This window comes from Tauraco erythrolophus, chromosome W, assembly GCF_009769465.1.
Source record: "Tauraco erythrolophus isolate bTauEry1 chromosome W, bTauEry1.pri, whole genome shotgun sequence".
Lineage (NCBI taxonomy): Eukaryota > Metazoa > Chordata > Aves > Musophagiformes > Musophagidae > Tauraco > Tauraco erythrolophus.
In genome coordinates, this window is record NC_141497.1 from 16,288,337 (window position 1) to 16,313,463 (window position 25,127).

The following is a 25,127-nucleotide window of genomic DNA, read 5'->3' on the forward strand; positions in this document are numbered from 1 at the left end:
AGCAGAGATATTGGCAGCTAAATGTTTTGGTCAACAGTAATCACTGACACGTTGGTGCATTTAATTCCTACTTGTGTCTTTGGTCTTATATCACGAGGATTATGTGCACTATTGCTGGGGCGATCATCCACCACAAAATTAGGATTGTTTGTACTCCCAAGGGTAATTGATTCTGAGGAAAAAAAAAAAAAAAAAGCCAAACAAACAAAAAAAAACTCAAAACACCAAAATGCTAGTAACTGCTTCTGCAGGGCTATAATAGAGCTTAGCAGGGTATTCCTTCGCATATAAGGGGAGATCCATGTACTATAGGGACTTTAAGAATGTATTTCCCTAACACCACCATGAACCTAAGTCATAGACACACCCAGAATAGGTGCAGCACGCATGCTTATGATAGCTAGTGCGATTCCAGAGCAGAATTTTGGGAACCAGCTAAAATCATTGCAGCTTCAATATTTGCACCAGGAGTTGGAGTGGCACAGGTGTTAACTACACTGAATAAGTTGGGTTGTTGGCTTGCAAAACAAACTAATGCTACAGCTTCTGCTTTATCAATGCTCTTAATTGACAGGATGGTTAAAATCTTTAGTAAAGCAGACATTATATTGCTAGTAGTTCTTTTATGCATAGTAATAATCACCCCCTGCCTATTGTCATGCTCCCAGCGAACGGTACAGAGTACGGTTCATCAAGTAATGGTCACAGAAAAACAAAAAAGGGGAATTGTGGCATCATACACACAGTTACAGTTGGGGTTTGACCTTGATGATTTAAGCCTGTGCTCTTTTCTGAAGTTGGGAAACACCGATAAAGAGGATGAGAAAGAAAAGGGAGTGTGAACAGCTGGTGCAGGGAGTGTGAGAAGTTGACATGGGGAGTTTGGGAAGTTGATATAGAGTGTGTGAGAAAATGATGTTTAGCTTAACTAGTAAAAAATAGCTCCTTTTTAGGCATAACCAATAGTAAAGTTAAAATAGGTGCGTGCACTATTGTTTGTAACTAATCACAGCTGGGTAAGGGGCGCGTGGACACATCGTGGCCAGAGTAATAATCTATAAAAGCTGCCTGTATAACAACAATAAAGGTCACTCTGCTATCACAAAAGAATTTTGGACACAGACAGTCACAGCTGCACAGCCTCCTTTAACAGTAATCATTAATGGGAAGGCTTTTCTGGCCTAGTTGACACAGGGGCTGATGTATCTATAGTGAAAAATCCTGACTGGCCGCCCTCTCGGCCTCTGATACAAGCCCTGGCAGCTGTGATCAGAGTAGATGGAACACAGATCCCACAGCAGAGTGCACAGACCTTGTGTAGGCCCAGGTAACAAACAAGCTATTTTGAAACCATATGTTCTTGATGTCCCATGTACATTATGAGGTCGGGATTTGTTGAATCAGTGGAATGTGAGGCTAACCTCAAATTTTTAGCACATGTCACTGATGTCCAGCCCCGACTCAAGCTGGACTGGTTGACTGGCAAGCCGGTCTGGGTCGATCAGTGGCCATTAAAAGGCGAGCGGCTGGAGTGAGCTCAAAAATTAGTCAATGAACAGCTCAAATTAGGACATATAATTCCCTCCACTAGCCCATAGAATACTCCAATATTTGTTATCCCAAAGAAATCAGGAAAAGGGAGATTTATGTTAAAAGATTTAAGAGCTATTATGCAATCATTTCACCAATGGGTGCATTACAACCGGGTGTACCAAATCCTACTATGATTCCAGAATGTTAGCATTTGATGGTGATTGATTTAAAAGATTGGGTTATTTCACCTTTTTACCTTTTTTATTTATTTACACTCTAACGATTGTCCTAGATTTGCCTTTTCAGTTCCAGTGCTTAACAATGAACGACCCACGCAACAATATCATTGGATTGTACTGCCTCAAGGAATGATGAATAGTCCTACAGTTTGTCAATTGGTGGTGGATGATGCTCTCTGTCAGGTCAGACAGCAGATCAAGCTCAGCAGATTGTATGTGCCTGCCCTGACCGTCAACGTATTGTGCCTTCAAATACTCCAGCAGGAGTAAATCCAACAGGTTTATGTGCCAATGAATTATGGCAATCTGATATTACTTATATTCAATCGTTTAATCGATCTAAATATGTCCACGTAACTGTTGATATGTTTTCTGCCTTTGTTGTTGCTACTGCTCACACTGAAGAAAACCATGGGAGTACCAAAGAAAATCGGGACAGACAGTGATCCAGTATGGTGCCTTTTTACAGGATTGGGGAGTGACTCACATTACCAGTATCCCTCATTCACCTATGGGACAAGCAGTTATTGAATGAATTCATTTAACATTAAAACAAATGCAGGTAAAAAAAAAAAAAAAAAAAAAGTCTTCCGTATATTTCCCCACAAGAGTTAAATTTATTAGGATAAAAATTTGTAGGTGGTGCCAGCAACAATCACGTTACACAAACATGTGTTGTTTTTAGCGACAAGTACGCCAGCATAGCAAGCCTCCAAAGCCAAGCTGCTCAAAACTTGGGATGGCATTTTCCCTATAACGTCTTCAAAGATGGCAGCTGGACAGACGTGTCCCCAGCTAATGATCAATACAAAAGTTTTGTGTTTAGGGTAGACGGATATTGCGGATCAAGCCTGGGAAAAATTGGATTACAGTCTAATCAGAAAATTAGCCTCGGCGCTTATGGTACCCGGTCGTCATTTGATCGAGGCCAGCAAATTTTGTTGTTGTGGAATGGCGATGCTGCCAAGGAGTTACCCCCAGTGTTTTTCTGATTTGCGGTGATCGCACTTAGCGGGATATCCCGGGGAGTGTTTGTGGAGGGCCTTGCTGTCTTGGCCGGCTGGCAGTGTTGGCCCTAGTTGTAGGCGATGGCTGAATGTGCCGCGCCGATTGCGCCGAGCAGGGGCAGGTCCTGCGTCTGGCTGCGGCGATGGGGTGTGACTGTGGTCTGTGGCAGTGCGAGTCTTTGCATCTATGGTTGCACCTGGAGTGGCGGCAGCCCAGGCATTGAAGCAAATTGAGGATTTGGCCTGCTGGTCAAAAGGACAAGCAGGTGTCACCGCTCAAATTTTGGAACGGCTACTACTAGACCAAAATAGTCTTAGGCACGCTATTTTACAAAATCATGCGGCTATTGATTTTTGCTTCTGGCTTAAGGGCACGGCTGTGAAGAATTTGAAGGCATGTGTTGTTTTAATCTAAGTGACCATAGTGAGTCCATCCACAAACAGTTGCAATGGCTTGGAGGGCATTCGGGGAGAATTGTGGTAGAGGATTGTATATTGATATGTAAACTGTCTTTATGTTTCTTATGATTTAGTATATTACGTGTGTGAAAGTTGTTTGTATATATTGCTTGTATATATGCTTTGTGTGTTTTTTCCAATCAGAAGTGAGCTACTGGAAGGAGAAGCATTAACTGGTACCGAATTAATGACAAAGAATTACAAACTAGACTTAGTTGTGAGCACGTAACTTTCAAAAAGGAAGCTAGGAGAAATATGTTACAACTTAAAAAATCCGCTGTTGGCCAGCAGAGCACATACCTGGCAGCCTTGTTGCACGCACTGGCCACGCGTGCAGCAACGCCGTGTCAGTACCTTTTTCGTAGACTCTGTTGAGGGTGTAAAAGGGATGGCTCAGAGCGGAGCGGAAGGAGGCTGCAGAGCACACTGTGTGGATAAACAGGGGACGCCCTGAAGGTGCCGTGCCTGCCTCTCTTCTCTGCGATGACCCTGCTGACTGACACCCTCCTGCTCAGTGGAATCTTGGATATAGCGGAAATAGTAAAGCCCTCAGAAAGGGAAGTAGTATGCTAGAAACTGCTTTTGCAAGGCTGTACCAAAACATGCTAGTAACTGGGGTTGACAGTCTCGTGCACAGGGTTTTCTTCGTGCAAGAAAAGAAAGGGGGATTTGTCAGAGTGCAGATCCTTGAAGAAACTGCACAAAGAAAACCTTGTGTAAATAAGGACTGGAGCTCAAAAGTTAGGCCTCAAGGGCAGAATGCCCTTGAAGTTAAGGATAAGAAAACTATGCAGTATGATAAGGGAGTAGTGTTTGCTTAGAGCAGAGCTTCGCTAGGCGGGTGTCTGTTTGAAATAAGCTGTTTAATATGACAAGCGTATGTATCATCCAATAATGGTGTAGAAAAGGTGTGGTCTCAGGATTATTGGCAAATACTGTCTATATAAGCAATAAGAACTGCACAATAAATGAGACTTCCTGCAGCTAACTCATATTGAGTCGTCTCAGTACTTCTCCAAATCCCTTCTCCGCACTCTTTCCTTTTCTATATATATATATGTGTGTGACCTGTATTGGAAGCATGCCGTAAGAGGATTGAGTGGTTAGAATGTCAAATTCTGATGTTTAGACTGAGTCAGAGTTTGTGACTTGTCCAATATCATATGCATCCCAGCCAGGTATCACGACCTTCCCCCCCCCCAAGTGCCATGCATATCATTGTTATGATTTGTCTAAGAGGAAGATGTAGGGAATCAGTAACCTAAATATAATTTAGAAGAGACATGACAGTAAATAATCAAATTACATATAACTAGACTGTTTAGATGTCTGTATCTCATGTTTTTAATATTTAGACTGACAGAATGTGTAAAGTTCAGGGGAAGATACATTCCTTGCTAATAAATGCCAGGCAGCTACCAAAACAAAGAGAGAGAAATTTACAAGAAATTTGCATTTCTATGACTGACCAACACCCCCCCCCCCCAGTGGAATAAGGATCAGAGAATCATAGAATGGTTAGGGTTGGAAGGGACCTCAAAGATCATCAAGTTCCAACCCCCCCTGCCATGGGCAGGGACACCCTCCACTACACCAGGTTGCTCAAAGCCTCATCCAACCTGGCCTTGAACACTTCCAGGGATGGGGCATCCACAACTTCTTTGGGCAACCTATTCCAGTGCCTCACCACCCTCACAGTGAAGAATTTCTTCCTTATCTCTACTCTAAGTCTCCCCTCTTTCAGTTTAAAGCCATTGCCCCTTGTCCTATCACTACAGGCTCTTGTAAAAAGTCCCTCTCCAGCTTTCTTGTAGGCTCCCTTTAGGTACTGGAAGGCTGCTAGAAGATCACCTCGGAGCCTTCTCTTCTCCAGGCTGAACAGCCCCAACTCTCTCAGCCTGTCTTCATAGCAGAGGTGCTCCAGCCCTCTGATCATCTCTGTGGCCCTCCTCTGGACCCGCTCCAGCAGCTCCATGTCCTTCTTGTGTTGGGTACCCCAGAGCTGAATGCGGTATTCCAGGAGGGGTCTCACAAGAGCAGAGCAGAGGGGCAGAATCACCTCCCTCAACCTGCTGGCCACGCTTCTTTTGATGCAGCCCAGGATATGGTTGGCTTTCTGGGCTGCCAGCGCACATTGCCGGCTCATGTTGAGCTTCTCCTCAATCAACACCCCCAAGTCCTTCTCCTCAGGGCTGCTCTCAATGCATTCTCCACCCAGCCTGTACTTGTGCTGGGGATTTCCCCGACCCATGTGCAGGACCTCGCACTTGGCCTTGTTGAACTTCCTGAGGTTTGCATGGGCCCACCTCTCCAGCCTGTCAAGGTCCCTCTGGATGGTATCCCTTCCCTCCAGCATGAATAGAATCATTTAGGTTCCAAAAGACCTTTAAGATCATGGAGTCCATCTGTAAACCTAACACTGCAAGAATGCTGAGCTCAGGGAAGAATGTAAGGAATGACCGTCAATTATTGTAAAGCTGAACCTATCTCAACATAAGGAGGACTGGAGAGTAGCCTTTGTTTTAGCTATAGGGCTGTACACATGGGTCATCAGGTTGTATAAACAGCCTTCCCTGAGATAATTAGTAGAGAGTAATGGCTTCCTGAGCTAGTCAGGCTAGCATGGGGGGGGGCACAGGGGAGTGTATATGTGTCTCAGCCCAACATAAAGTAGAAAAACTAGACAACTAAGAAAATTAACTTTGAGGAGAGCAATGGGCTTGAGCTAACTTCAACATGCGTATCCCTTCTGGGCAACAGAGGACACCCAGTGTTGTGACAGTGAGCGTAGAGAGATCGGTAATGGGAATCACATTTGTATCGTGATTCAACTGTATGTTGCAATTGCTAATTATGCTTGTATTGTGATTTCAGTATATTGCTGTATCGCTCTGCTAAATCAAAATCCCATGTAACATCAAATATCTTAAACTAAGTAAATTTTATATTAAACATTAAACCCTCCTCATGTGGAATATCTAAAAGAACTTGGTCAGAGAGTATTTGACTAACAGCTTCAGAGATGTTAACTAAGCAGTCAAGTGGAAGAGAGGTGGCTTAAATTAAGTTATTTGTGTACTTACAGAAGGGAAAACACTTGTATTATAATTAAGAGGATGTCCAGACTTTCTCCTGCTTAAGGGAAGAATAAAAGTAGTTTCAGGATGAGACATTAAAACAATTCAGAACCCTGAGAAAACTGGAAAGGAGAAATTAGCTTAAAAGCTGAGATACACAATACAAGAGGGAGACAATGGTCTTGAAAACTGAGCTGCCATTTTGCCAGAAAGGAAACAGAAGTGAGGTGTATTAGGGAGAGACAGCCTTTGATAGAAATTTAGTGTAAATACAGTAAGCATAGCTTTTTCTTTCACTTATTCACCTACATTTTTTATGAAGACTCTTGCAACTTACCCCGATATCTGCTGGAGGGACAACACAACAGGGCATAAGCAATCCAGGAGGTTCCTGGAGTGCATTGATGACAACTTCCTGACTCCAGTGATGGAGGAAACAACCAGGAGAGGTGCTCTGCTATACCTCATACTCAGAAACAAGGAGGGACTCATGAGGAATGTGAAGGTCAAAGGCAGCCCTAGCTGCAGCGACCACAAGATGGTGGAGTTTAGGACACTGAGAGGAGGGTAAAAAAACAAGATCACAAGACCGGATTTCAGAAGAGCAGACTTTGGCCTCTTCAGGGATCTGCTTGGTAGCGTCCCATGACATTATCCCAGGATCTGAAGGGAAACAGGGGCCAAGAAAGTAGATTGATACTGAAGGATCACTTCCTACAAGCTCAAGAGAGCTCCATCCCAATGAATGTAAAGTCAGGCAAAAACTCCAGGAGGCCTCTTCTCTTAGAGAAGCTGTATGGGCTGTATGAGCAGACACTGAGGTCGATTGAAAACTGACTGAATCACTGGGCCCAGAGAGTGGTGGTCAGTAGCATAAAGTCTAGTTGGACACCAGGGAACTCTAGCCCAGAGAGGCTGTAGGATCTCCATCCTTGAAGGTATTCAAACCTCAACTGGACAAGCAGCCAACTCTTATTGGCCCTGCTTTGAGCAGAAGGTTGAATTACATGACCTCTGGAGGTACCTTCCAACATACATGATTGTATGGCAATGTGGGCAATCAATTCTGAGAGGGCTAACACATGAAAACAGGCTACAAGACTCCTCAAGCACCCAACCTAAGTCCTAAGTCCAGACCTAATAAATCAGCAGACTATATTGTACATTGAAGAGAAAAACAAAAGAAAAGTAAATGTAGATTACTTAAGACTACTCTTACCTCATGGTTATAATCCAGTATCCCTTTTAAAGCTTTCTTCAAGTTGCTTACCTATGACAGGAAGAGGAAGGAGACATGTTAAAAATGCAGAGAATACCTAAATAGACAATAAGTTACACAAATACCATACAGTTGAAGAGTAGATAATCACACAAAAAACCCTCCCACATCCCACCATCAAGAATCATGTAATATACATCTATTTAAGTTCCTGAGACAATTTCTGTCTCAAGTGTTTAAATTAGCATAAAGTAAGTTATGCAGTGGTCTCTTGTGATCAAATTTCTGGATGTTATCACAAGTCCACATGAAACAATGGAACTCAATTAAGTCTATGAAAAGACCACCATCACCCCTGAAAATGACACATCACATTGTTTTGGATAGGTTTTAGATCAGACACTATGATTTTCTAAAAGAAGTCTTCTCTATAGTACTTGTTTCTCTTCAGATGTTTTTATATTTAAAAATTAAAATTTTCTTCTCCTCTCTACTTTTCTTCTTACTCTCTAGAAACATTCACCTCCAAGCCAAAACCTCTAATTGTTGCAACAGGAAGGCTTCAGGCAGCTCTAAGCAGACCAATAGTTCCAATGCAATAGGAAAGCTTCAGGCTCTACTCTAAAGCAAGCCCACACTCCTCCAAAGCTCAGGAGGAAATGCCCCACCTTAATTAGTCTGAAGTCACGTGGTTTACTAGATGGGTCAAGGCTATTGGTCACTTGACCATCCATCTCCCAGAGTGATTGGCTGAATGCTACAGCACCTGTTTCAAGGCAACTTTCCCAGTGTAACGAGCCACAGGTGTTTCTTAGTTAGCCTGCATAGGGAAAGAACTTTCACAGGATGCTGCAGCAGCCAGAAGATTTCTCCACACCTAATAAGTTCATATTTCACTGCCCAATCATACTCCTTCCTCTCTAAGCTACAGAAATTTATTTTTTCATGTTCTCATTGATTATTTCTCCTGGTTCCTACAGTTTTTCATTGCTGATCTATGACTTCTTTACAATTAAATGCGTTCCTTACAATAATCAAGACAAAATTCCACATTTCTTGGCAGTGTCTTCAATCCCATGCAAAGATAACTACTGCAACACTTGCACAACCAACACCAAAGTTAAATTCCATATAAGCAGGAGGCTTGTATTTATGCCAGATTTCTCTAGTACTGAAGGGTTTCGGCTCAATTTCTACTGAAAATTCATTTAGAACAAGTATCAAATAGAGCATGTATTAAAAATTATGAAGACGCTGTATGGATCTCATAGGTTATATTTAGGATAAACAAATCTTCTGGTTGAAAATAACTTCTACAGATTCTCAGCCTATTAGTGTCATAAAGTACTTAGCAAAGAATTTAAACAATGAAAGCAATGTGTTATCTCATTTGACAGGAAGTTTAAATAAATGGAGAACGGTTAGAAAGTTGAATTTTCCTGGGTAATCATGTCCCAGTTCATCTTATCTCAGACCTAAATAGCATACTGTCCTATGACAAAGTTTTAAACCACAGGTGATTACACTTCACAAGATGCATACTACTGACAACATCATACAAGTTGTGACATGAAATGCAAAACTATAACAGAGGGAGGAGGGAGGGGAAATGAAATAAAACACCCACATTTTTGCTTTCTTTAAAACAAGAGATATTAATATATATAATAAACTTTTGACATTGGACAGCCTCTTTATCTATCTTCCAAAAAGATATGAGAACACACAGTAGAAAATAAATTAGGAAGCACTATACTGATATTCAAGGACAAATTATGAACTCCAGCATAGCCAAAATGAGAGCTGCCGAAAGCTAAACTCAGTTTCTCTCCAAAGAAAGTTCAAGAATGCAACAGGCTATTCACCCCAAAAGATAAAGGAGAGCCCTGAACTTAAAAATGGTGATGGTCTGACCATTTCATTCTTACTAAAACCCACTCCTTACAGAAGCAGGAGTCAAAACTTGATCAACTACAAGCATATATAAAACATCCTTGGGAAATGTTCATCATTGTCTTCATAATCATTTAACCTAAAGTTATACTGAAACATTCACCTAAACATCTAAAAAGACATACCAAACACTCTGGCAACCTAAGGTAAGAAATAGAGATGCTACATGACAATCTGCAGACAACAGCTGTTCCTATATCTCTTTTAATTGGATGTACACAAATCATTAGTTTGTCTCCAGGCTTAACACCCTCTCTCCTGCCATCAAACACACCATTTTTCAGTATATTGCTGTATCGCTCTGCTAAATCAAAATCCCATGTAACATCAAATATCTTAAACTAAGTAAATTTTATATTAAACATTAAACCCTCCTCATGTGGAATATCTAAAAGAACTTGGTCAGAGAGTATTTGACTAACAGCTTCAGAGATGTTAACTAAGCAGTCAAGTGGAAGAGAGGTGGCTTAAATTAAGTTATTTGTGTACTTACAGAAGGGAAAACACTTGTATTATAATTAAGAGGATGTCCAGACTTTCTCCTGCTTAAGGGAAGAATAAAAGTAGTTTCAGGATGAGACATTAAAACAATTCAGAACCCTGAGAAAACTGGAAAGGAGAAATTAGCTTAAAAGCTGAGATACACAATACAAGAGGGAGACAATGGTCTTGAAACTGAGCTGCCATTTTGCCAGAAAGGAAACAGAAGTGAGGTGTATTAGGGAGAGACAGCCTTTGATAGAAATTTAGTGTAAATACAGTAAGCATAGCTTTTTCTTTCACTTATTCACCTACATTTTTTATGAAGACTCTTGCAACTTACCCCGATATCTGCTGGAGGGACAACACAACAGGGCATAAGCAATCCAGGAGGTTCCTGGAGTGCATTGATGACAACTTCCTGACTCCAGTGATGGAGGAAACAACCAGGAGAGGTGCTCTGCTATACCTCATACTCAGAAACAAGGAGGGACTCATGAGGAATGTGAAGGTCAAAGGCAGCCCTAGCTGCAGCGACCACAAGATGGTGGAGTTTAGGACACTGAGAGGAGGGTAAAAAAACAAGATCACAAGACCGGATTTCAGAAGAGCAGACTTTGGCCTCTTCAGGGATCTGCTTGGTAGCGTCCCATGACATTATCCCAGGATCTGAAGGGAAACAGGGGCCAAGAAAGTAGATTGATACTGAAGGATCACTTCCTACAAGCTCAAGAGAGCTCCATCCCAATGAATGTAAAGTCAGGCAAAAACTCCAGGAGGCCTCTTCTCTTAGAGAAGCTGTATGGGCTGTATGAGCAGACACTGAGGTCGATTGAAAACTGACTGAATCACTGGGCCCAGAGAGTGGTGGTCAGTAGCATAAAGTCTAGTTGGACACCAGGGAACTCTAGCCCAGAGAGGCTGTAGGATCTCCATCCTTGAAGGTATTCAACCTCAACTGGACAAGCAGCCAACTCTTATTGGCCCTGCTTTGAGCAGAAGGTTGAATTACATGACCTCTGGAGGTACCTTCCAACATACATGATTGTATGGCAATGTGGGCAATCAATTCTGAGAGGGCTAACACATGAAAACAGGCTACAAGACTCCTCAAGCACCCAACCTAAGTCCTAAGTCCAGACCTAATAAATCAGCAGACTATATTGTACATTGAAGAGAAAAACAAAAGAAAAGTAAATGTAGATTACTTAAGACTACTCTTACCTCATGGTTATAATCCAGTATCCCTTTTAAAGCTTTCTTCAAGTTGCTTACCTATGACAGGAAGAGGAAGGAGACATGTTAAAAATGCAGAGAATACCTAAATAGACAATAAGTTACACAAATACCATACAGTTGAAGAGTAGATAATCACACAAAAAACCCTCCCACATCCCACCATCAAGAATCATGTAATATACATCTATTTAAGTTCCTGAGACAATTTCTGTCTCAAGTGTTTAAATTAGCATAAAGTAAGTTATGCAGTGGTCTCTTGTGATCAAATTTCTGGATGTTATCACAAGTCCACATGAAACAATGGAACTCAATTAAGTCTATGAAAAGACCACCATCACCCCTGAAAATGACACATCACATTGTTTTGGATAGGTTTTAGATCAGACACTATGATTTTCTAAAAGAAGTCTTCTCTATAGTACTTGTTTCTCTTCAGATGTTTTTATATTTAAAAATTAAAATTTTCTTCTCCTCTCTACTTTTCTTCTTACTCTCTAGAAACATTCACCTCCAAGCCAAAACCTCTAATTGTTGCAACAGGAAGGCTTCAGGCAGCTCTAAGCAGACCAATAGTTCCAATGCAATAGGAAAGCTTCAGGCTCTACTCTAAAGCAAGCCCACACTCCTCCAAAGCTCAGGAGGAAATGCCCCACCTTAATTAGTCTGAAGTCACGTGGTTTACTAGATGGGTCAAGGCTATTGGTCACTTGACCATCCATCTCCCAGAGTGATTGGCTGAATGCTACAGCACCTGTTTCAAGGCAACTTTCCCAGTGTAACGAGCCACAGGTGTTTCTTAGTTAGCCTGCATAGGGAAAGAACTTTCACAGGATGCTGCAGCAGCCAGAAGATTTCTCCACACCTAATAAGTTCATATTTCACTGCCCAATCATACTCCTTCCTCTCTAAGCTACAGAAATTTATTTTTTCATGTTCTCATTGATTATTTCTCCTGGTTCCTACAGTTTTTCATTGCTGATCTATGACTTCTTTACAATTAAATGCGTTCCTTACAATAATCAAGACAAAATTCCACATTTCTTGGCAGTGTCTTCAATCCCATGCAAAGATAACTACTGCAACACTTGCACAACCAACACCAAAGTTAAATTCCATATAAGCAGGAGGCTTGTATTTATGCCAGATTTCTCTAGTACTGAAGGGTTTCGGCTCAATTTCTACTGAAAATTCATTTAGAACAAGTATCAAATAGAGCATGTATTAAAAATTATGAAGACGCTGTATGGATCTCATAGGTTATATTTAGGATAAACAAATCTTCTGGTTGAAAATAACTTCTACAGATTCTCAGCCTATTAGTGTCATAAAGTACTTAGCAAAGAATTTAAACAATGAAAGCAATGTGTTATCTCATTTGACAGGAAGTTTAAATAAATGGAGAACGGTTAGAAAGTTGAATTTTCCTGGGTAATCATGTCCCAGTTCATCTTATCTCAGACCTAAATAGCATACTGTCCTATGACAAAGTTTTAAACCACAGGTGATTACACTTCACAAGATGCATACTACTGACAACATCATACAAGTTGTGACATGAAATGCAAAACTATAACAGAGGGAGGAGGGAGGGGAAATGAAATAAAACACCCACATTTTTGCTTTCTTTAAAACAAGAGATATTAATATATATAATAAACTTTTGACATTGGACAGCCTCTTTATCTATCTTCCAAAAAGATATGAGAACACACAGTAGAAAATAAATTAGGAAGCACTATACTGATATTCAAGGACAAATTATGAACTCCAGCATAGCCAAAATGAGAGCTGCCGAAAGCTAAACTCAGTTTCTCTCCAAAGAAAAGTTCAAGAATGCAACAGGCTATTCACCCCAAAAGATAAAGGAGAGCCCTGAACTTAAAAATGGTGATGGTCTGACCATTTCATTCTTACTAAAACCCACTCCTTACAGAAGCAGGAGTCAAAACTTGATCAACTACAAGCATATATAAAACATCCTTGGGAAATGTTCATCATTGTCTTCATAATCATTTAACCTAAAGTTATACTGAAACATTCACCTAAACATCTAAAAAGACATACCAAACACTCTGGCAACCTAAGGTAAGAAATAGAGATGCTACATGACAATCTGCAGACAACAGCTGTTCCTATATCTCTTTTAATTGGATGTACACAAATCATTAGTTTGTCTCCAGGCTTAACACCCTCTCTCCTGCCATCAAACACACCATTTTTCAGTATATTGCTGTATCGCTCTGCTAAATCAAAATCCCATGTAACATCAAATATCTTAAACTAAGTAAATTTTATATTAAACATTAAACCCTCCTCATGTGGAATATCTAAAAGAACTTGGTCAGAGAGTATTTGACTAACAGCTTCAGAGATGTTAACTAAGCAGTCAAGTGGAAGAGAGGTGGCTTAAATTAAGTTATTTGTGTACTTACAGAAGGGAAAACACTTGTATTATAATTAAGAGGATGTCCAGACTTTCTCCTGCTTAAGGGAAGAATAAAAGTAGTTTCAGGATGAGACATTAAAACAATTCAGAACCCTGAGAAAACTGGAAAGGAGAAATTAGCTTAAAAGCTGAGATACACAATACAAGAGGGAGACAATGGTCTTGAAAACTGAGCTGCCATTTTGCCAGAAAGGAAACAGAAGTGAGGTGTATTAGGGAGAGACAGCCTTTGATAGAAATTTAGTGTAAATACAGTAAGCATAGCTTTTTCTTTCACTTATTCACCTACATTTTTTATGAAGACTCTTGCAACTTACCCCGATATCTGCTGGAGGGACAACACAACAGGGCATAAGCAATCCAGGAGGTTCCTGGAGTGCATTGATGACAACTTCCTGACTCCAGTGATGGAGGAAACAACCAGGAGAGGTGCTCTGCTATACCTCATACTCAGAAACAAGGAGGGACTCATGAGGAATGTGAAGGTCAAAGGCAGCCCTAGCTGCAGCGACCACAAGATGGTGGAGTTTAGGACACTGAGAGGAGGGTAAAAAAACAAGATCACAAGACCGGATTTCAGAAGAGCAGACTTTGGCCTCTTCAGGGATCTGCTTGGTAGCGTCCCATGACATTATCCCAGGATCTGGAGGGAAACGGGCCAAGAAAGTAGATTGATACTGAAGGATCACTTCCTACAAGCTCAAGAGAGCTCCATCCCAATGAATGTAAAGTCAGGCAAAAACTCCAGGAGGCCTCTTCTCTTAGAGAAGCTGTATGGGCTGGATGAGCAGACACTGAGGTCGATTGAAAACTGACTGAATTGCTGGGCCCAGAGAGTGGTGGTCAGTAGCACAAAGTCTAGTTGGACACCAGGGACTAGCAGCGTACCCCAGAGGTCAATACTGGGTCCAGTCCTGTTCAACATCTTCATTAATGATCTGGATGATGGGCCACAGTGTACCCTCAGCAAATTTGCTGATGACACAAAACTGGGAGGAGTGGCTGATACACCAGAGGGTCACGTTGTCATCCAGAGGGGCTTCAACAGGCTGGAGAAATGGGCTGACAGGAATCTCATGCAGTTCAACAAGGGGAAGGACAAAGTCCTGCACCTGGGGAGGAACAACCCCAGGCACCAGTACATGCTGGGGGCCACCCAGCTGGAAAGCCACTTGGCAGAAAAGGACCTGGGGTTCCTAGTTGTGAGAAGTAAGGAAGTGGTTAAAAAATTTTGCTTTCGCCTAGAGTTAATTAAGACTGCATAACAAGGACACTTACAGTTAAAATAAAAAAATAAAAATAGACATAATCCCCCAGAGCGGTGGAAAGTACATTGTAAATCTTCGAGTGCAGTAAACTCCCTACCAGAGGTAAGAAACTGAGGGACTGCATGGTAAACTCCCTACTCGAGATAAGAAAGTGACGGACTGAAGCCAGTTGGAACCAGAGGGGAGGGGGGGAGTTCATGCTGATGAAGACTCCTGACTTCATCCACACCGACCCCTGGGACGACCACCAGGACAAACTGCGCATGACTGGTGGGAGGGGGGAGTAAGGCGGACTTATGTAAATACTAATTGTAATATCTCCTCCCTGTCCCCCGAGATAATAATGAATATGTAAAAACATTTATGAGTACGTAACGAATTATAGTATAAATCACCCCCTGACGATTGTGTCGGCGCCTCTGGCTACGGTCATGTGCCCAGCGCTGTGATCTTTGCTCCACTGACTTTGTCCCTGAATAAACTACATGAAAACTATTTACATGGGCTCGTTTCTCACAATTGGAGGCTCGTCCGGGATAATTGAAGCCTCACCGCCGTGGAGCAAGAGGGTCCCGAACGGAAGGCGCGCCCCGCTGAATTTAGCAGTCTCTTCGGCTCCCTCCAGCACCATCGGAGGTTGACGGTAACGACCCCGGCAGGGGACTCGTGGACCAAAGAAGGGGCTCCCTGGGAATTACCGTGGCAGCCAATAATCCTTGTGCACAAGACCCGGATAAGAAAAAGGGACTGTAAGTATTATCTGGGTGACTGGGATAGGGGGAGGACTGAAAGGTGTGTGAGTGAGACGCGGGCTGAGCCTGCGAAGCGAGTGCGGAGTCCTTCTAACTGCGGTTCCGATCTCCCGCGAGGGAATCGGCCAGCGAAGGGACGAAGCGAACAAAAAAGGAGTGAGTGACTCCCCCGGGAAATGGGACGAGGGGCAAGTAAGCCCAGTCCCGGGAAATGGGACGAGGGGCAACTAAGCCCAGTTCCGGGGGAAAAAGGGAGCAAAGAGATGCCATCGGACATTCCCCCAGGCAGTCTGTTAGGGAGAATGCTGGCAAGTTGGTGCTTTAACCCGTGCACCAAGGGAAAGGGTTTGGGGTTTGAGTCTCCATAAGGTAATGCGGCATTACCATAATCATTGTAAAAATCTGGTACCGTGTATTCTGTAAAGTCTCTACCATCTAATAATATTAGTAAGTACCCAATAAGGCCTTTGATGTTTGCATGAGTTTGCTGGGCCAGCCCTGAAATGTGTGATTGTGCTGCTAAATCACTGAGTGAGTGTTTGAGCGAGTGAGATGCAGCTCAGCTGCGGAGCAAATGTGAAGTTCTGATCTGCGGAGAGAGCAGCTGGAGACGAACGAAGCGCACAACATTTCAGCTCTGACATTGAAAATTGTACTCTCAGATCTCCCAATTTTGGTTTTGTGCTCTTGACAGAATGTTTAGGAGCAGTTAAAAGGGAGAAATGGAGTAAGTGCAAAATGTTGGTGTAGCGAAAGGCTGGAAAACTGGTCTAATTAAGACTGAACGGTCAGGCTAGCTTAAGCAGGTATTTTGTGGGAACTTAGAAGGTGTAAAGAATCGATAAGAATCGCACAAGAGTGCCACTGGTGTGTATATATATATATATGGAGGAAATATAGGGTGAAGTAGTGTTAAAATCATTTGGTGTGTAACACAAACAAGTGCCTGCCCACCTTGTCGCCGGTGTGGTTTGTTTGTGCTCAGTGTTTGGAGTGTCATAAGTACATTATTTATTTAACGGGAGACAGGAGTTTTGTCTTGACGATTGTCTTGAATTTAGGTGCACTCGCTGTGGAGTGAGTACGCCCTTGCATCTTTGTGTTTGCTATGGGAGCCAAGCAAAGCGGTGAGATAGTAAAATGGAGCACTTTAGGCTGTATTTTGGCTCATTAGAAGGATATAGGAGGACCACCCAGAGGGAGTGTGGACAGGAAGATTTTAATAAAGTATTGTAACCAGTGGTGGCTGTTATATAAATTGGAAAAAGAGGAAAAATGGCCGAATACTCACACTTATAATGGAATTATAATACTTTATTGCAATTGATGCTGTTTCTCAGAAGAAATGATAAATGGGATGAGGTGGTATATGCCGATGTGGTTTTTACTTTAAGAAATCATCCTGAGTGGCAGAAGGAATTTGGCCCCTCAGGACCCCCTTGTTTTGACATTTGAAAAAGGATAAATTAAGTAAAGTGAAAAATTAAAAGGATGCTGTTCAGCAAGTAGCATTGAAAAGATGTGTTTGAAGTGTAGTGGTGAGAAAGAAAATTTAGAATTTACGGTTGCTCCCCGATAAAGATGGGGAGACGCTGATAACAATGATGATGTTAGTAATGTGCAAACGATAAGAGAAAGAGGGTGAAGGCAAAAAGAAGCCGTCAGTGAATCAATCAGTGGGGAAGAGCTGCCTAGTGGGACTTGTAAACAGAGACAGAGGTGATGTTCTGCATGTGATAATGGTGTGGGAGGAGAACAAAGTGTTGTACGAAGAAAAGCATAAGGATAGAAATTGCAGGCGAGCCTGTTCCCTGCTGCCTCAAATAAAGGAAAAGAAAGACATTTTAAAAGAAACACTCCTAGAGGAAGAAGTTGAGAATGCATTCCTCGACCCTCGGGTCGTGCCCTGACTGGGCAGAAGCAGTGTATACTACAGCAAATTTACTAATGATGATAAATTACAATTTTGAATGAGAGAGAGAGACCAGTACATGCTGGGGGCCACCCAGCTGGAAAGCCACTTGGCAGAAAAGGACCTGCGGTTCCTAGTGGACACCAGGTTGAACATGAGCCAGAAATGTGCCTGTATTGGGTCTGGCTGGGATAGAGTTAACTTTCCCCATAGCAACCCTCATAGTGCTGTGGTTTGTATTTGTAGCTAGAACAGTGTTGATAACACACCAATGTTGTGGCTACTGCTGAGCAGTGCTGGCACAGCATCAAGGCTGTCTCTCCAAGCTCCCCTCACAAGGCCAGTAGGTTGGGGGTGGGCAAGATGTTGGGAGGGGACACAGCCAGGACAGCTGACCCAAACTGACTAAAGAGATATTCCATACCATATGCTGTAGTGTTCAGCAATAAAAGCTAAGGGAAAGGAGGACGAGGAGGGGGCATTCGTTATTAAGGTGTTTGTCTTTCAGAGCAACCTCTACACGTACTGAGGCCCTACTTCCCAGAAAGTGGCTGGACATTGCCTGCTGTAGAGAATAATTTTGTTTGTTTCTTTTCCTTCCATGCACAGCCTTTGCTTTTCTTATTAAATTGCCTTTATCTCCACCCATGAATTTTTAATCTTATTTTCTCCCTCCTATCTCGCTGAGGAGGGGAGTGATAGAGTGCCTGGGTGGGCACCTGGTGTCAGCAAAAAGGATAAATGGTATCCTGGGCTGCATTAGGAGGAGTGTTGCTAGCAGGTTGAGGGAGGTGATCCTTCCTCTTTTTTCAGCACTGGTGAGGCCACGCCTGGAGCCCTATGTCCACTTCCAGGCTCCTCAGTACAAGAGAGATATGGAGCTACTGGAGGGTGCCAAGAAGATAGAGCTAGGCTCTTTTCAGTGATGCTCAATGACAAGACAAGAGGCAATGGGCACTAAAGGAAACAAAGGAGGTTCTGTCTGAACATCAGAAAACACCTTTTTACTGTGAGGGTAACTGAGCACTGGAACAGGTTGCCTAGAGAAGTTGTGCAATCTCCATACTTGGAGATGTTCAAAAGCTGTCTGGACATGGTCCTGGGTAACTGGCTCTAAGTGGCCCTACTTGAGCAGGGGCATTGGACCAGATGACCTCCAGAGGTCCCTTCCAACCTCAACCATTCTGTGATTTTGTAAGCTTATATTCTAATATCTTTAGCCCAACAAGTGTAAAATGCAGCAGGAAACCTTATTAAAGAATTGCTGTCTCCAGGAAGTAGTGGGCCTTTATTCTATTCTGAAATAAGTTGAAATGCTTTGACATTAAAATAGTCTCGAGTTGCATAGAAATTCTTTTTTGTGTTGATGCTATGCCTTGTGGCAATATGCTTAGTGTTAAGGATGGAGCTGTAGTGGCAAGACTAATATTATTCTTGTTCCTATTATTCAGAGATTAAGAGCAGAAAGAGATTCATTAAAAGAAACTATTGAAGAACTCCGATGTGTACAAGCACAGGAGGGTCAACTCACCACTACAGGTAAGAGACAAAAAAAGGAGATTAAATATATCTTTTCTAAAGTGCACGGGGGTCTTTCGGAGAATACTGGATATGTCTTTATTTATCAGATAATAAATCATAGAATCGTAGAATCATAGAATGGTTAGGGTTGGAAGGGACCTCAAAGATCATCTAGTTCCAACCCCCCTGCCATGGTGTCGTGGGTTAGGCCGATCCGGCAACTAAACCCCACGCAGCTCTCCCACTCCAGTAAAGTGGAGAGGAGAAAAATGTAATAAAAGAGCTGAGGGTCGAGATAGGAACGGAGAAGCACCCACCAACCACGGTCCCGGGCAAAAGAGGCTGTTTACTTAAAGCAAAACTATTTATTAACAGCTACCTACAAAGATAAAAGCAAACAAAAACGGTTACTTGACAGGATAACAAGAAAACAAGGCCAGATCTTAAAAACAACACCACTCCCCCCCTTTGCCTCTTCTTCCCGGCTCTACCTTCTCCCCGCAGCGGCGCAGGGGGCAGGGAATGGGGGAGTGCAGGTCAGTTCATCCCATGTTGTTACTGCCGCTTCTCTTAAAGGAAAAGGAGTCCTTACACCATTGTCCCTTGATCCAGTGGATCCCCTACTCACGGCGAAAGTGTGAATCCTACCCGCTAGGAGGCAAATCCTTACCCCATCAGATTTTCCCCAAGTGCGGGCTTTACCAGTTCTGGGCTTTTAAGGAGCTGTAGCCACTCGCTCTGGCGTGGGTCATCATACAGACTTTAAATGCACTCCGGCGTGGGTCGTCATATCGACCTTAAATGCGTCTCTGTACAGACTTAGATGCGTAAATGCGCCTCGACCTGTGCCCATGATTCACAACAGTCTCAGGCTCAGGCATCTCCTTTAACAAAGCACCTCCCCATCGGCGAGGGTCATCCCACAGACTCTAGATGCGTACCGTACTCAGGCTCTGGCATCTCTTCTCGACGTGGATCCTCCATGGGCTGTGAGTGGGTCTCTGCTTGCTCCACCGAGGACTGGTTGCAAAGGGGGCTGCTCGCAAGGGGGACTCAGCCGCGGCACACGTTGTTCCGTTCCATCTTCACTGACCTGTGTGATCTGTGTGGCCGTTTCTCTTCGATCTCAGTCCTTTCTGGGTGAACTCAGCCCGGTGGGCACCCCGGGAGCGGAGCTCTCCCCGAGTTCTCCAAGCGTCTTCGCCGCCGCCGCCATCGTCAACGGGGCGGGCACCAGCCCAGCCAGGCGCCGGGAGCAGGGGCCGCGCCCCCTTCCCGTCTCCTTGCTCCTGGGCAAAGGCACACCTTTCCGGTTCCTTTGTCCCGACGTAAATAGGGCAATTCACAGAGGCGCCGATTGGCTCAAGCCCTGAGGGGGATGGGAGTCCGGTGTGATGGGCAGCTTCTGCCACCCGGACCTCCCCCCTCACTTCAAACCATAACACATGGGCAGGGAAACCCTCCACTACACCAGGTTGCCCAAAGCCTCATCCAACCTGGCCTTGAACACTTCCAGGGATGGGGCATCTACAAATTCTCTGGGCAACCTGTTCCAGTACCTCACCACCCTAAAATTAAAAAAAAACCAACCTAAACTAAAACAAACCCTAAAAAATAAAAGATAAGAAATAAAAAAACTGAAAATAAAAAAAAAAACAACTAAAATTCAACTAAGCTCAAAAACCACTTTGGTATTACTTTGTTTTCAAATGTTTATGAACTCACAAAACTTTCAGTTTGACTGAAATTTTTCATGTTTAGTCTCTTCCCAAATATGGTGGGTTTAGAAAATGTTTCTCCCTTGTCGCTGCCATCTCGGGGACGGAGAGAAGAACGACACAGAATTCAGGTGCAGGAGAAAATGCCAACGCCAACAGCAGGAGCAGCAGCAGCAGTATCAGCAGCAGCAGCATCAGCCATTTATTAATTACAAATCCGTATATATATATAATATGGTTCACAAGGATGGCCAAGGCAATTGGTCGCTTGACCATCCACCTCCCAGAGTGATTGGCTAAATGCTACAACACCCCTTTCAAAACAACTTTCCCAGTGTGCCATAAACAAGACTGCATAACAAGCTACAGGTGCAAGATAAAGTCTTAGTTTACAAAAACCTCAAACTGTTTCTCAGCCAGCTTGCATGGGAAAAAGAACTTTCACAGGACGCTGCAGTAGCTGGAAAATTTCTGCTTCTAGCCTTTTTGTATCCACACTCCCTACCCCAGGAATTTGATTTCTGAATAGTTATGCTCAACATCTCTCTCATCTCCAAAGAATTTTATGTAACAATTTCGTGATGCCTACATGATTGTTCATATGCTGCAATTTATTTCCATGTGTTATGTTGTTAATGAGGGTGGTGAGGCACTGGACCAGGTTGCCCAGAGAAGTTGTGGATGCCCCATCCCTGCAGGTGTTCAAGGCCAGATTGGATGAGGCTTTGAGCGACCTGATCTAGGGGAAGGTGTTCCTGCCCATGGCAGGGGGGTTGGAACTAGATGATCTTTAAGGTCCCTTCCAACCCAAACCATTCTATGATTCTATGTTGCACAGCTTTTTTATTCTTATATAAACCAATCAATAAACTATCCACCATAAAATCACTTCTCCAGAATGGATGAAAATAGGAACAGTGATTGTTCTCCAAATTGTGTTGTGCTTGTCTTTCCTTCTTGCTAGGGGCCTGACATTTGTATTATTTCCCAGTTACTTGTGATAGTTTGATATGTGAGGGGGGTGTTCTGGTGGCAGGGGAGGGGATTTGCTCCCTGTGCCACCAGATCTGAGTCCCATCCCCCCCCGGGGGGGTTGAGCCAAATTGGCGCCTCTGCGAATTGCCCTATTTAAGTTGGGACAAAGGGGCGGGAAAAGGCTTTTTGCTCAGGAGCGAGGAGAGAGCAGGAGGGCGCTGCCCTCGCTCCCAGCTCCCGGCCGGACGACTGCCTGGGCCCAGGCCAGCGCCATGTGCTCAAGATGGCGCCGGGGGAGCCGCATGGGGGGGGCTTGGGAAGCGCCTCGCTCCCGGGGTGCCCGCCGGGCCGAGCTCCTCTAGAGGAGATTAAGATCTAAGAGAAAACAACCACAACGACCAGGTCAGTTAAGGATGGAGCAGGAGGAGGTGTGCTGGAGCTGAGGCTTCCCTTGCAAATCGGTGTGAGATGGCAGGCGGCCCCCCTGCAGCCAGGGTGTACTCGGCAGAGCAGAGACCCACTCGTGGCCCGTGGAAAAACCCACTTCGGGAAGGAGATGCCTGAGCCCAGGAGAGGTCGTGGAGCAGGGGATGCGCGACCAGGTACTGTTAATAATGGGGCATGGAAATGCACGACGAGGTCGTGGAGGCATCTGGAATCCGTGGGGACGGCCCACGTCGACGCGAGTGGCAGCAGCTCCCTAAGAGGCCGAGACTGGTAAAGCCCGAACTGGTACAATCCATGGGGAAGGATTGCAATCCTGCGGGCAGGACTCACGTTGGAAAAGTTTGGGGACTTTTTTCTTCATGAGTAGGGGATCCACCGAAGCAAGGGAAAAATGGTGTAAAGACTCCTCCTCCTTTAAGAAAGGAGCGGTAGTTAACAACATGGATGAACTGACCTGCACTCCCCATTCCCTGTCCCCCTGCGCCGCCGGGGGGGAGGTTGTGCCAGGAACGAAAGGAAACGGGGTGGGGAGGTGTTGTTTTAAGATCTGGCCTTGTTTTCTCTTTTCTCCTCTCAAGTAACCGGTTTCGTTCCTTGTGTCTCTTGTTCAGTAACTGTTAATAAATTGTTTTGTTTTAAGAAGAAAGCCTGAGTCATGTTGTGCCCGGGACCATGGTTGGTGAGTGCTCCCTCTCGGTTCTTGTCTCGACCCTCAGTCCAAAAAAAAAAAAAACCACGACATTACTCAAGAGCATTACTCTAAATCTATCAACTTGTAGAACAAAGTTCATTCTTGGTCTTTTAAAATAAATTTACTATTCTTCCTGGTAAACTTTATATCCCTTTCTTTTCCTGATACAGCACTGATGCCCCTGGGAAGCCATGAACCTTCAGACAGTCTAGCAGTGGAAATTGTTACTCCTGAAATCAAGTAAGTTAACTCATATTTTTGTTCTGCCTAAGCCTTAGAATGTGCACATAAATGACCATTCCCATCTGATTTTTAGTGTTTGAAAAATTCTAAGATTTGTGTTTGTTCTTCTCCTTCCCTTTGGATTTTCATACAACAGCACCTTTTATGCTTATAGACAAGATTAACTTGACCTCTCTCAAGTTTGTCTTGTTTCAAAAGGAGAAACAAAGAAACCCTTCATCCTCAAGTTGGGTTTCTCTTCCTGCAAAGAATTCATACAATTGCAACTTCTTATGTGCTTTAACAGACGAAAATATTTGTGACAATGGGACATATTGTTACTGTATGGAGAAAAAACATTAAAATTTTCAAAATGAAAATACATTTTAAAATGCATTTGCATCATGGCATTAGAACAGCCATGCACTATTAGAGAGAAAGAGAAGGGGCAGGACTGAAAATCACTATGGTTTAAGATAATGCAGTTTGTGTTTAGTCTTGCCAGAGTGCCTAGTATCACTGTAACTTGAAGTCATTAAGGGCCACTCACATCTCAGAAGTCTGCAAGCTCTTTAGGAGTTCATTTTTTCCTCTGCAAATGTTGGTACAACTATTTCAACATTTGGAAAGCTGCATATGGGTTTGAGAAACTTTTTAGAGTAGTTAAAAGATATCTTGCTAGGTAAGTAAGAAATAAGTTGTTTCTCTTCCAGCTGCATTGCTGTGCATTGCTACAAGAGGAATTCCTTTCAGTTTTGTTCTCTATCAGCAGAGGAGAGTAATGCTCTGAGGCAGTATTACAAAAGTAGGGGGTTATTGCATGAACATTCAAATGATTTGCATAGGAGAGAACAGGATCCTAAATGATGTAAATACCCAGGCACAGCCATGTAGAGTTCACTGCCTCTTTACTTTCAACAGCTCCAGAAGCTGAGTTTCAGACTAACAGACATCTATGCTGACTGTCTGGAGGTGCTAAACTTGGCCTCCTTGCTTATTTCAGAAAAATGGACAGTAGCAGTGGTTGAGCTGGGAAGACTGCTTCTTCCTGATCTACAGAGCTGGGCTGCTGCCACTGCTTCCAATGAAATGTGAAAGTCGCAGGAGGCCTCTGTCGCTAGTGGGAGCCCCCTCCCACCCATAGGAACAGCTACTGCTGCTCTCCTATCTTCTCCATGACAACAGAGTTTGGGTCTCTCCACTGTAAGCTAGCAAAAAGAGTATCTGGCCATTCAGACAAGATTTTCTGTTCAACCATCTTTTCTCATTCCATAGAGAAAAATCAGACTGGGTGCAAGCGTTTCTTTCACAAGATTCAGTCTATGGGCTGTTGATTGCACTTGTTCTAAATAAACAAGTTAAGTGACTGTTGTGAGTAGACCCTGGGCAGCAGCTAAGCACCCACACAGTTGCTCCCTCACTCTCCTCTGCCCCGCCCCAAAGGGACAGGGGAGAGTATAGGAAGAGTAAAAGCAAGAAAACTCATGGATCAAGATAAAGACACTTTAATAGGTGAAGGAAAGAGGGGGAAAAAAAAACAAACAAGTGGTGCAAAGGCAATCACTCACCACCTCCCACAAGCAGACTGATGCCCAGCCAGTCTCCAAACAACAGACACGTTAGAAGCCAAAAAAACCCACCCCCATCCCCTTCTTCCTCTACCCCATTTTTTATTGCTAATCATGAAGATATATGGTATGGAATATCCCTTTGTCCAAATCAGGTCAACTGTCCCAGCTGTATCCTCTCCAAAAATTATATCATATCAATAATACATTATTAATATAATTATAATACAATATATTGATATAATTATAACATAATTATTAATACTATCATTGTGCATGTATTAATGTATTAATGTATTATCGTTATTAATTTTAATTTCATACCACTATTATTATTGAATTGTTCTCATCTTAACCCACTGGTCTCCTTCCTTTTTCCCCTTTAATTCTCTTCCTCATTC

General features: G+C 43.3%; 1 pseudogene; it reads left to right on the top strand.

The window, feature by feature from the left end:
* The window catches only part of LOC147526237 (protein Hook homolog 3-like), an 83,787-nt pseudogene that overhangs the window by 22,791 nt on the left and 35,869 nt on the right, over window positions 1-25,127 (top strand).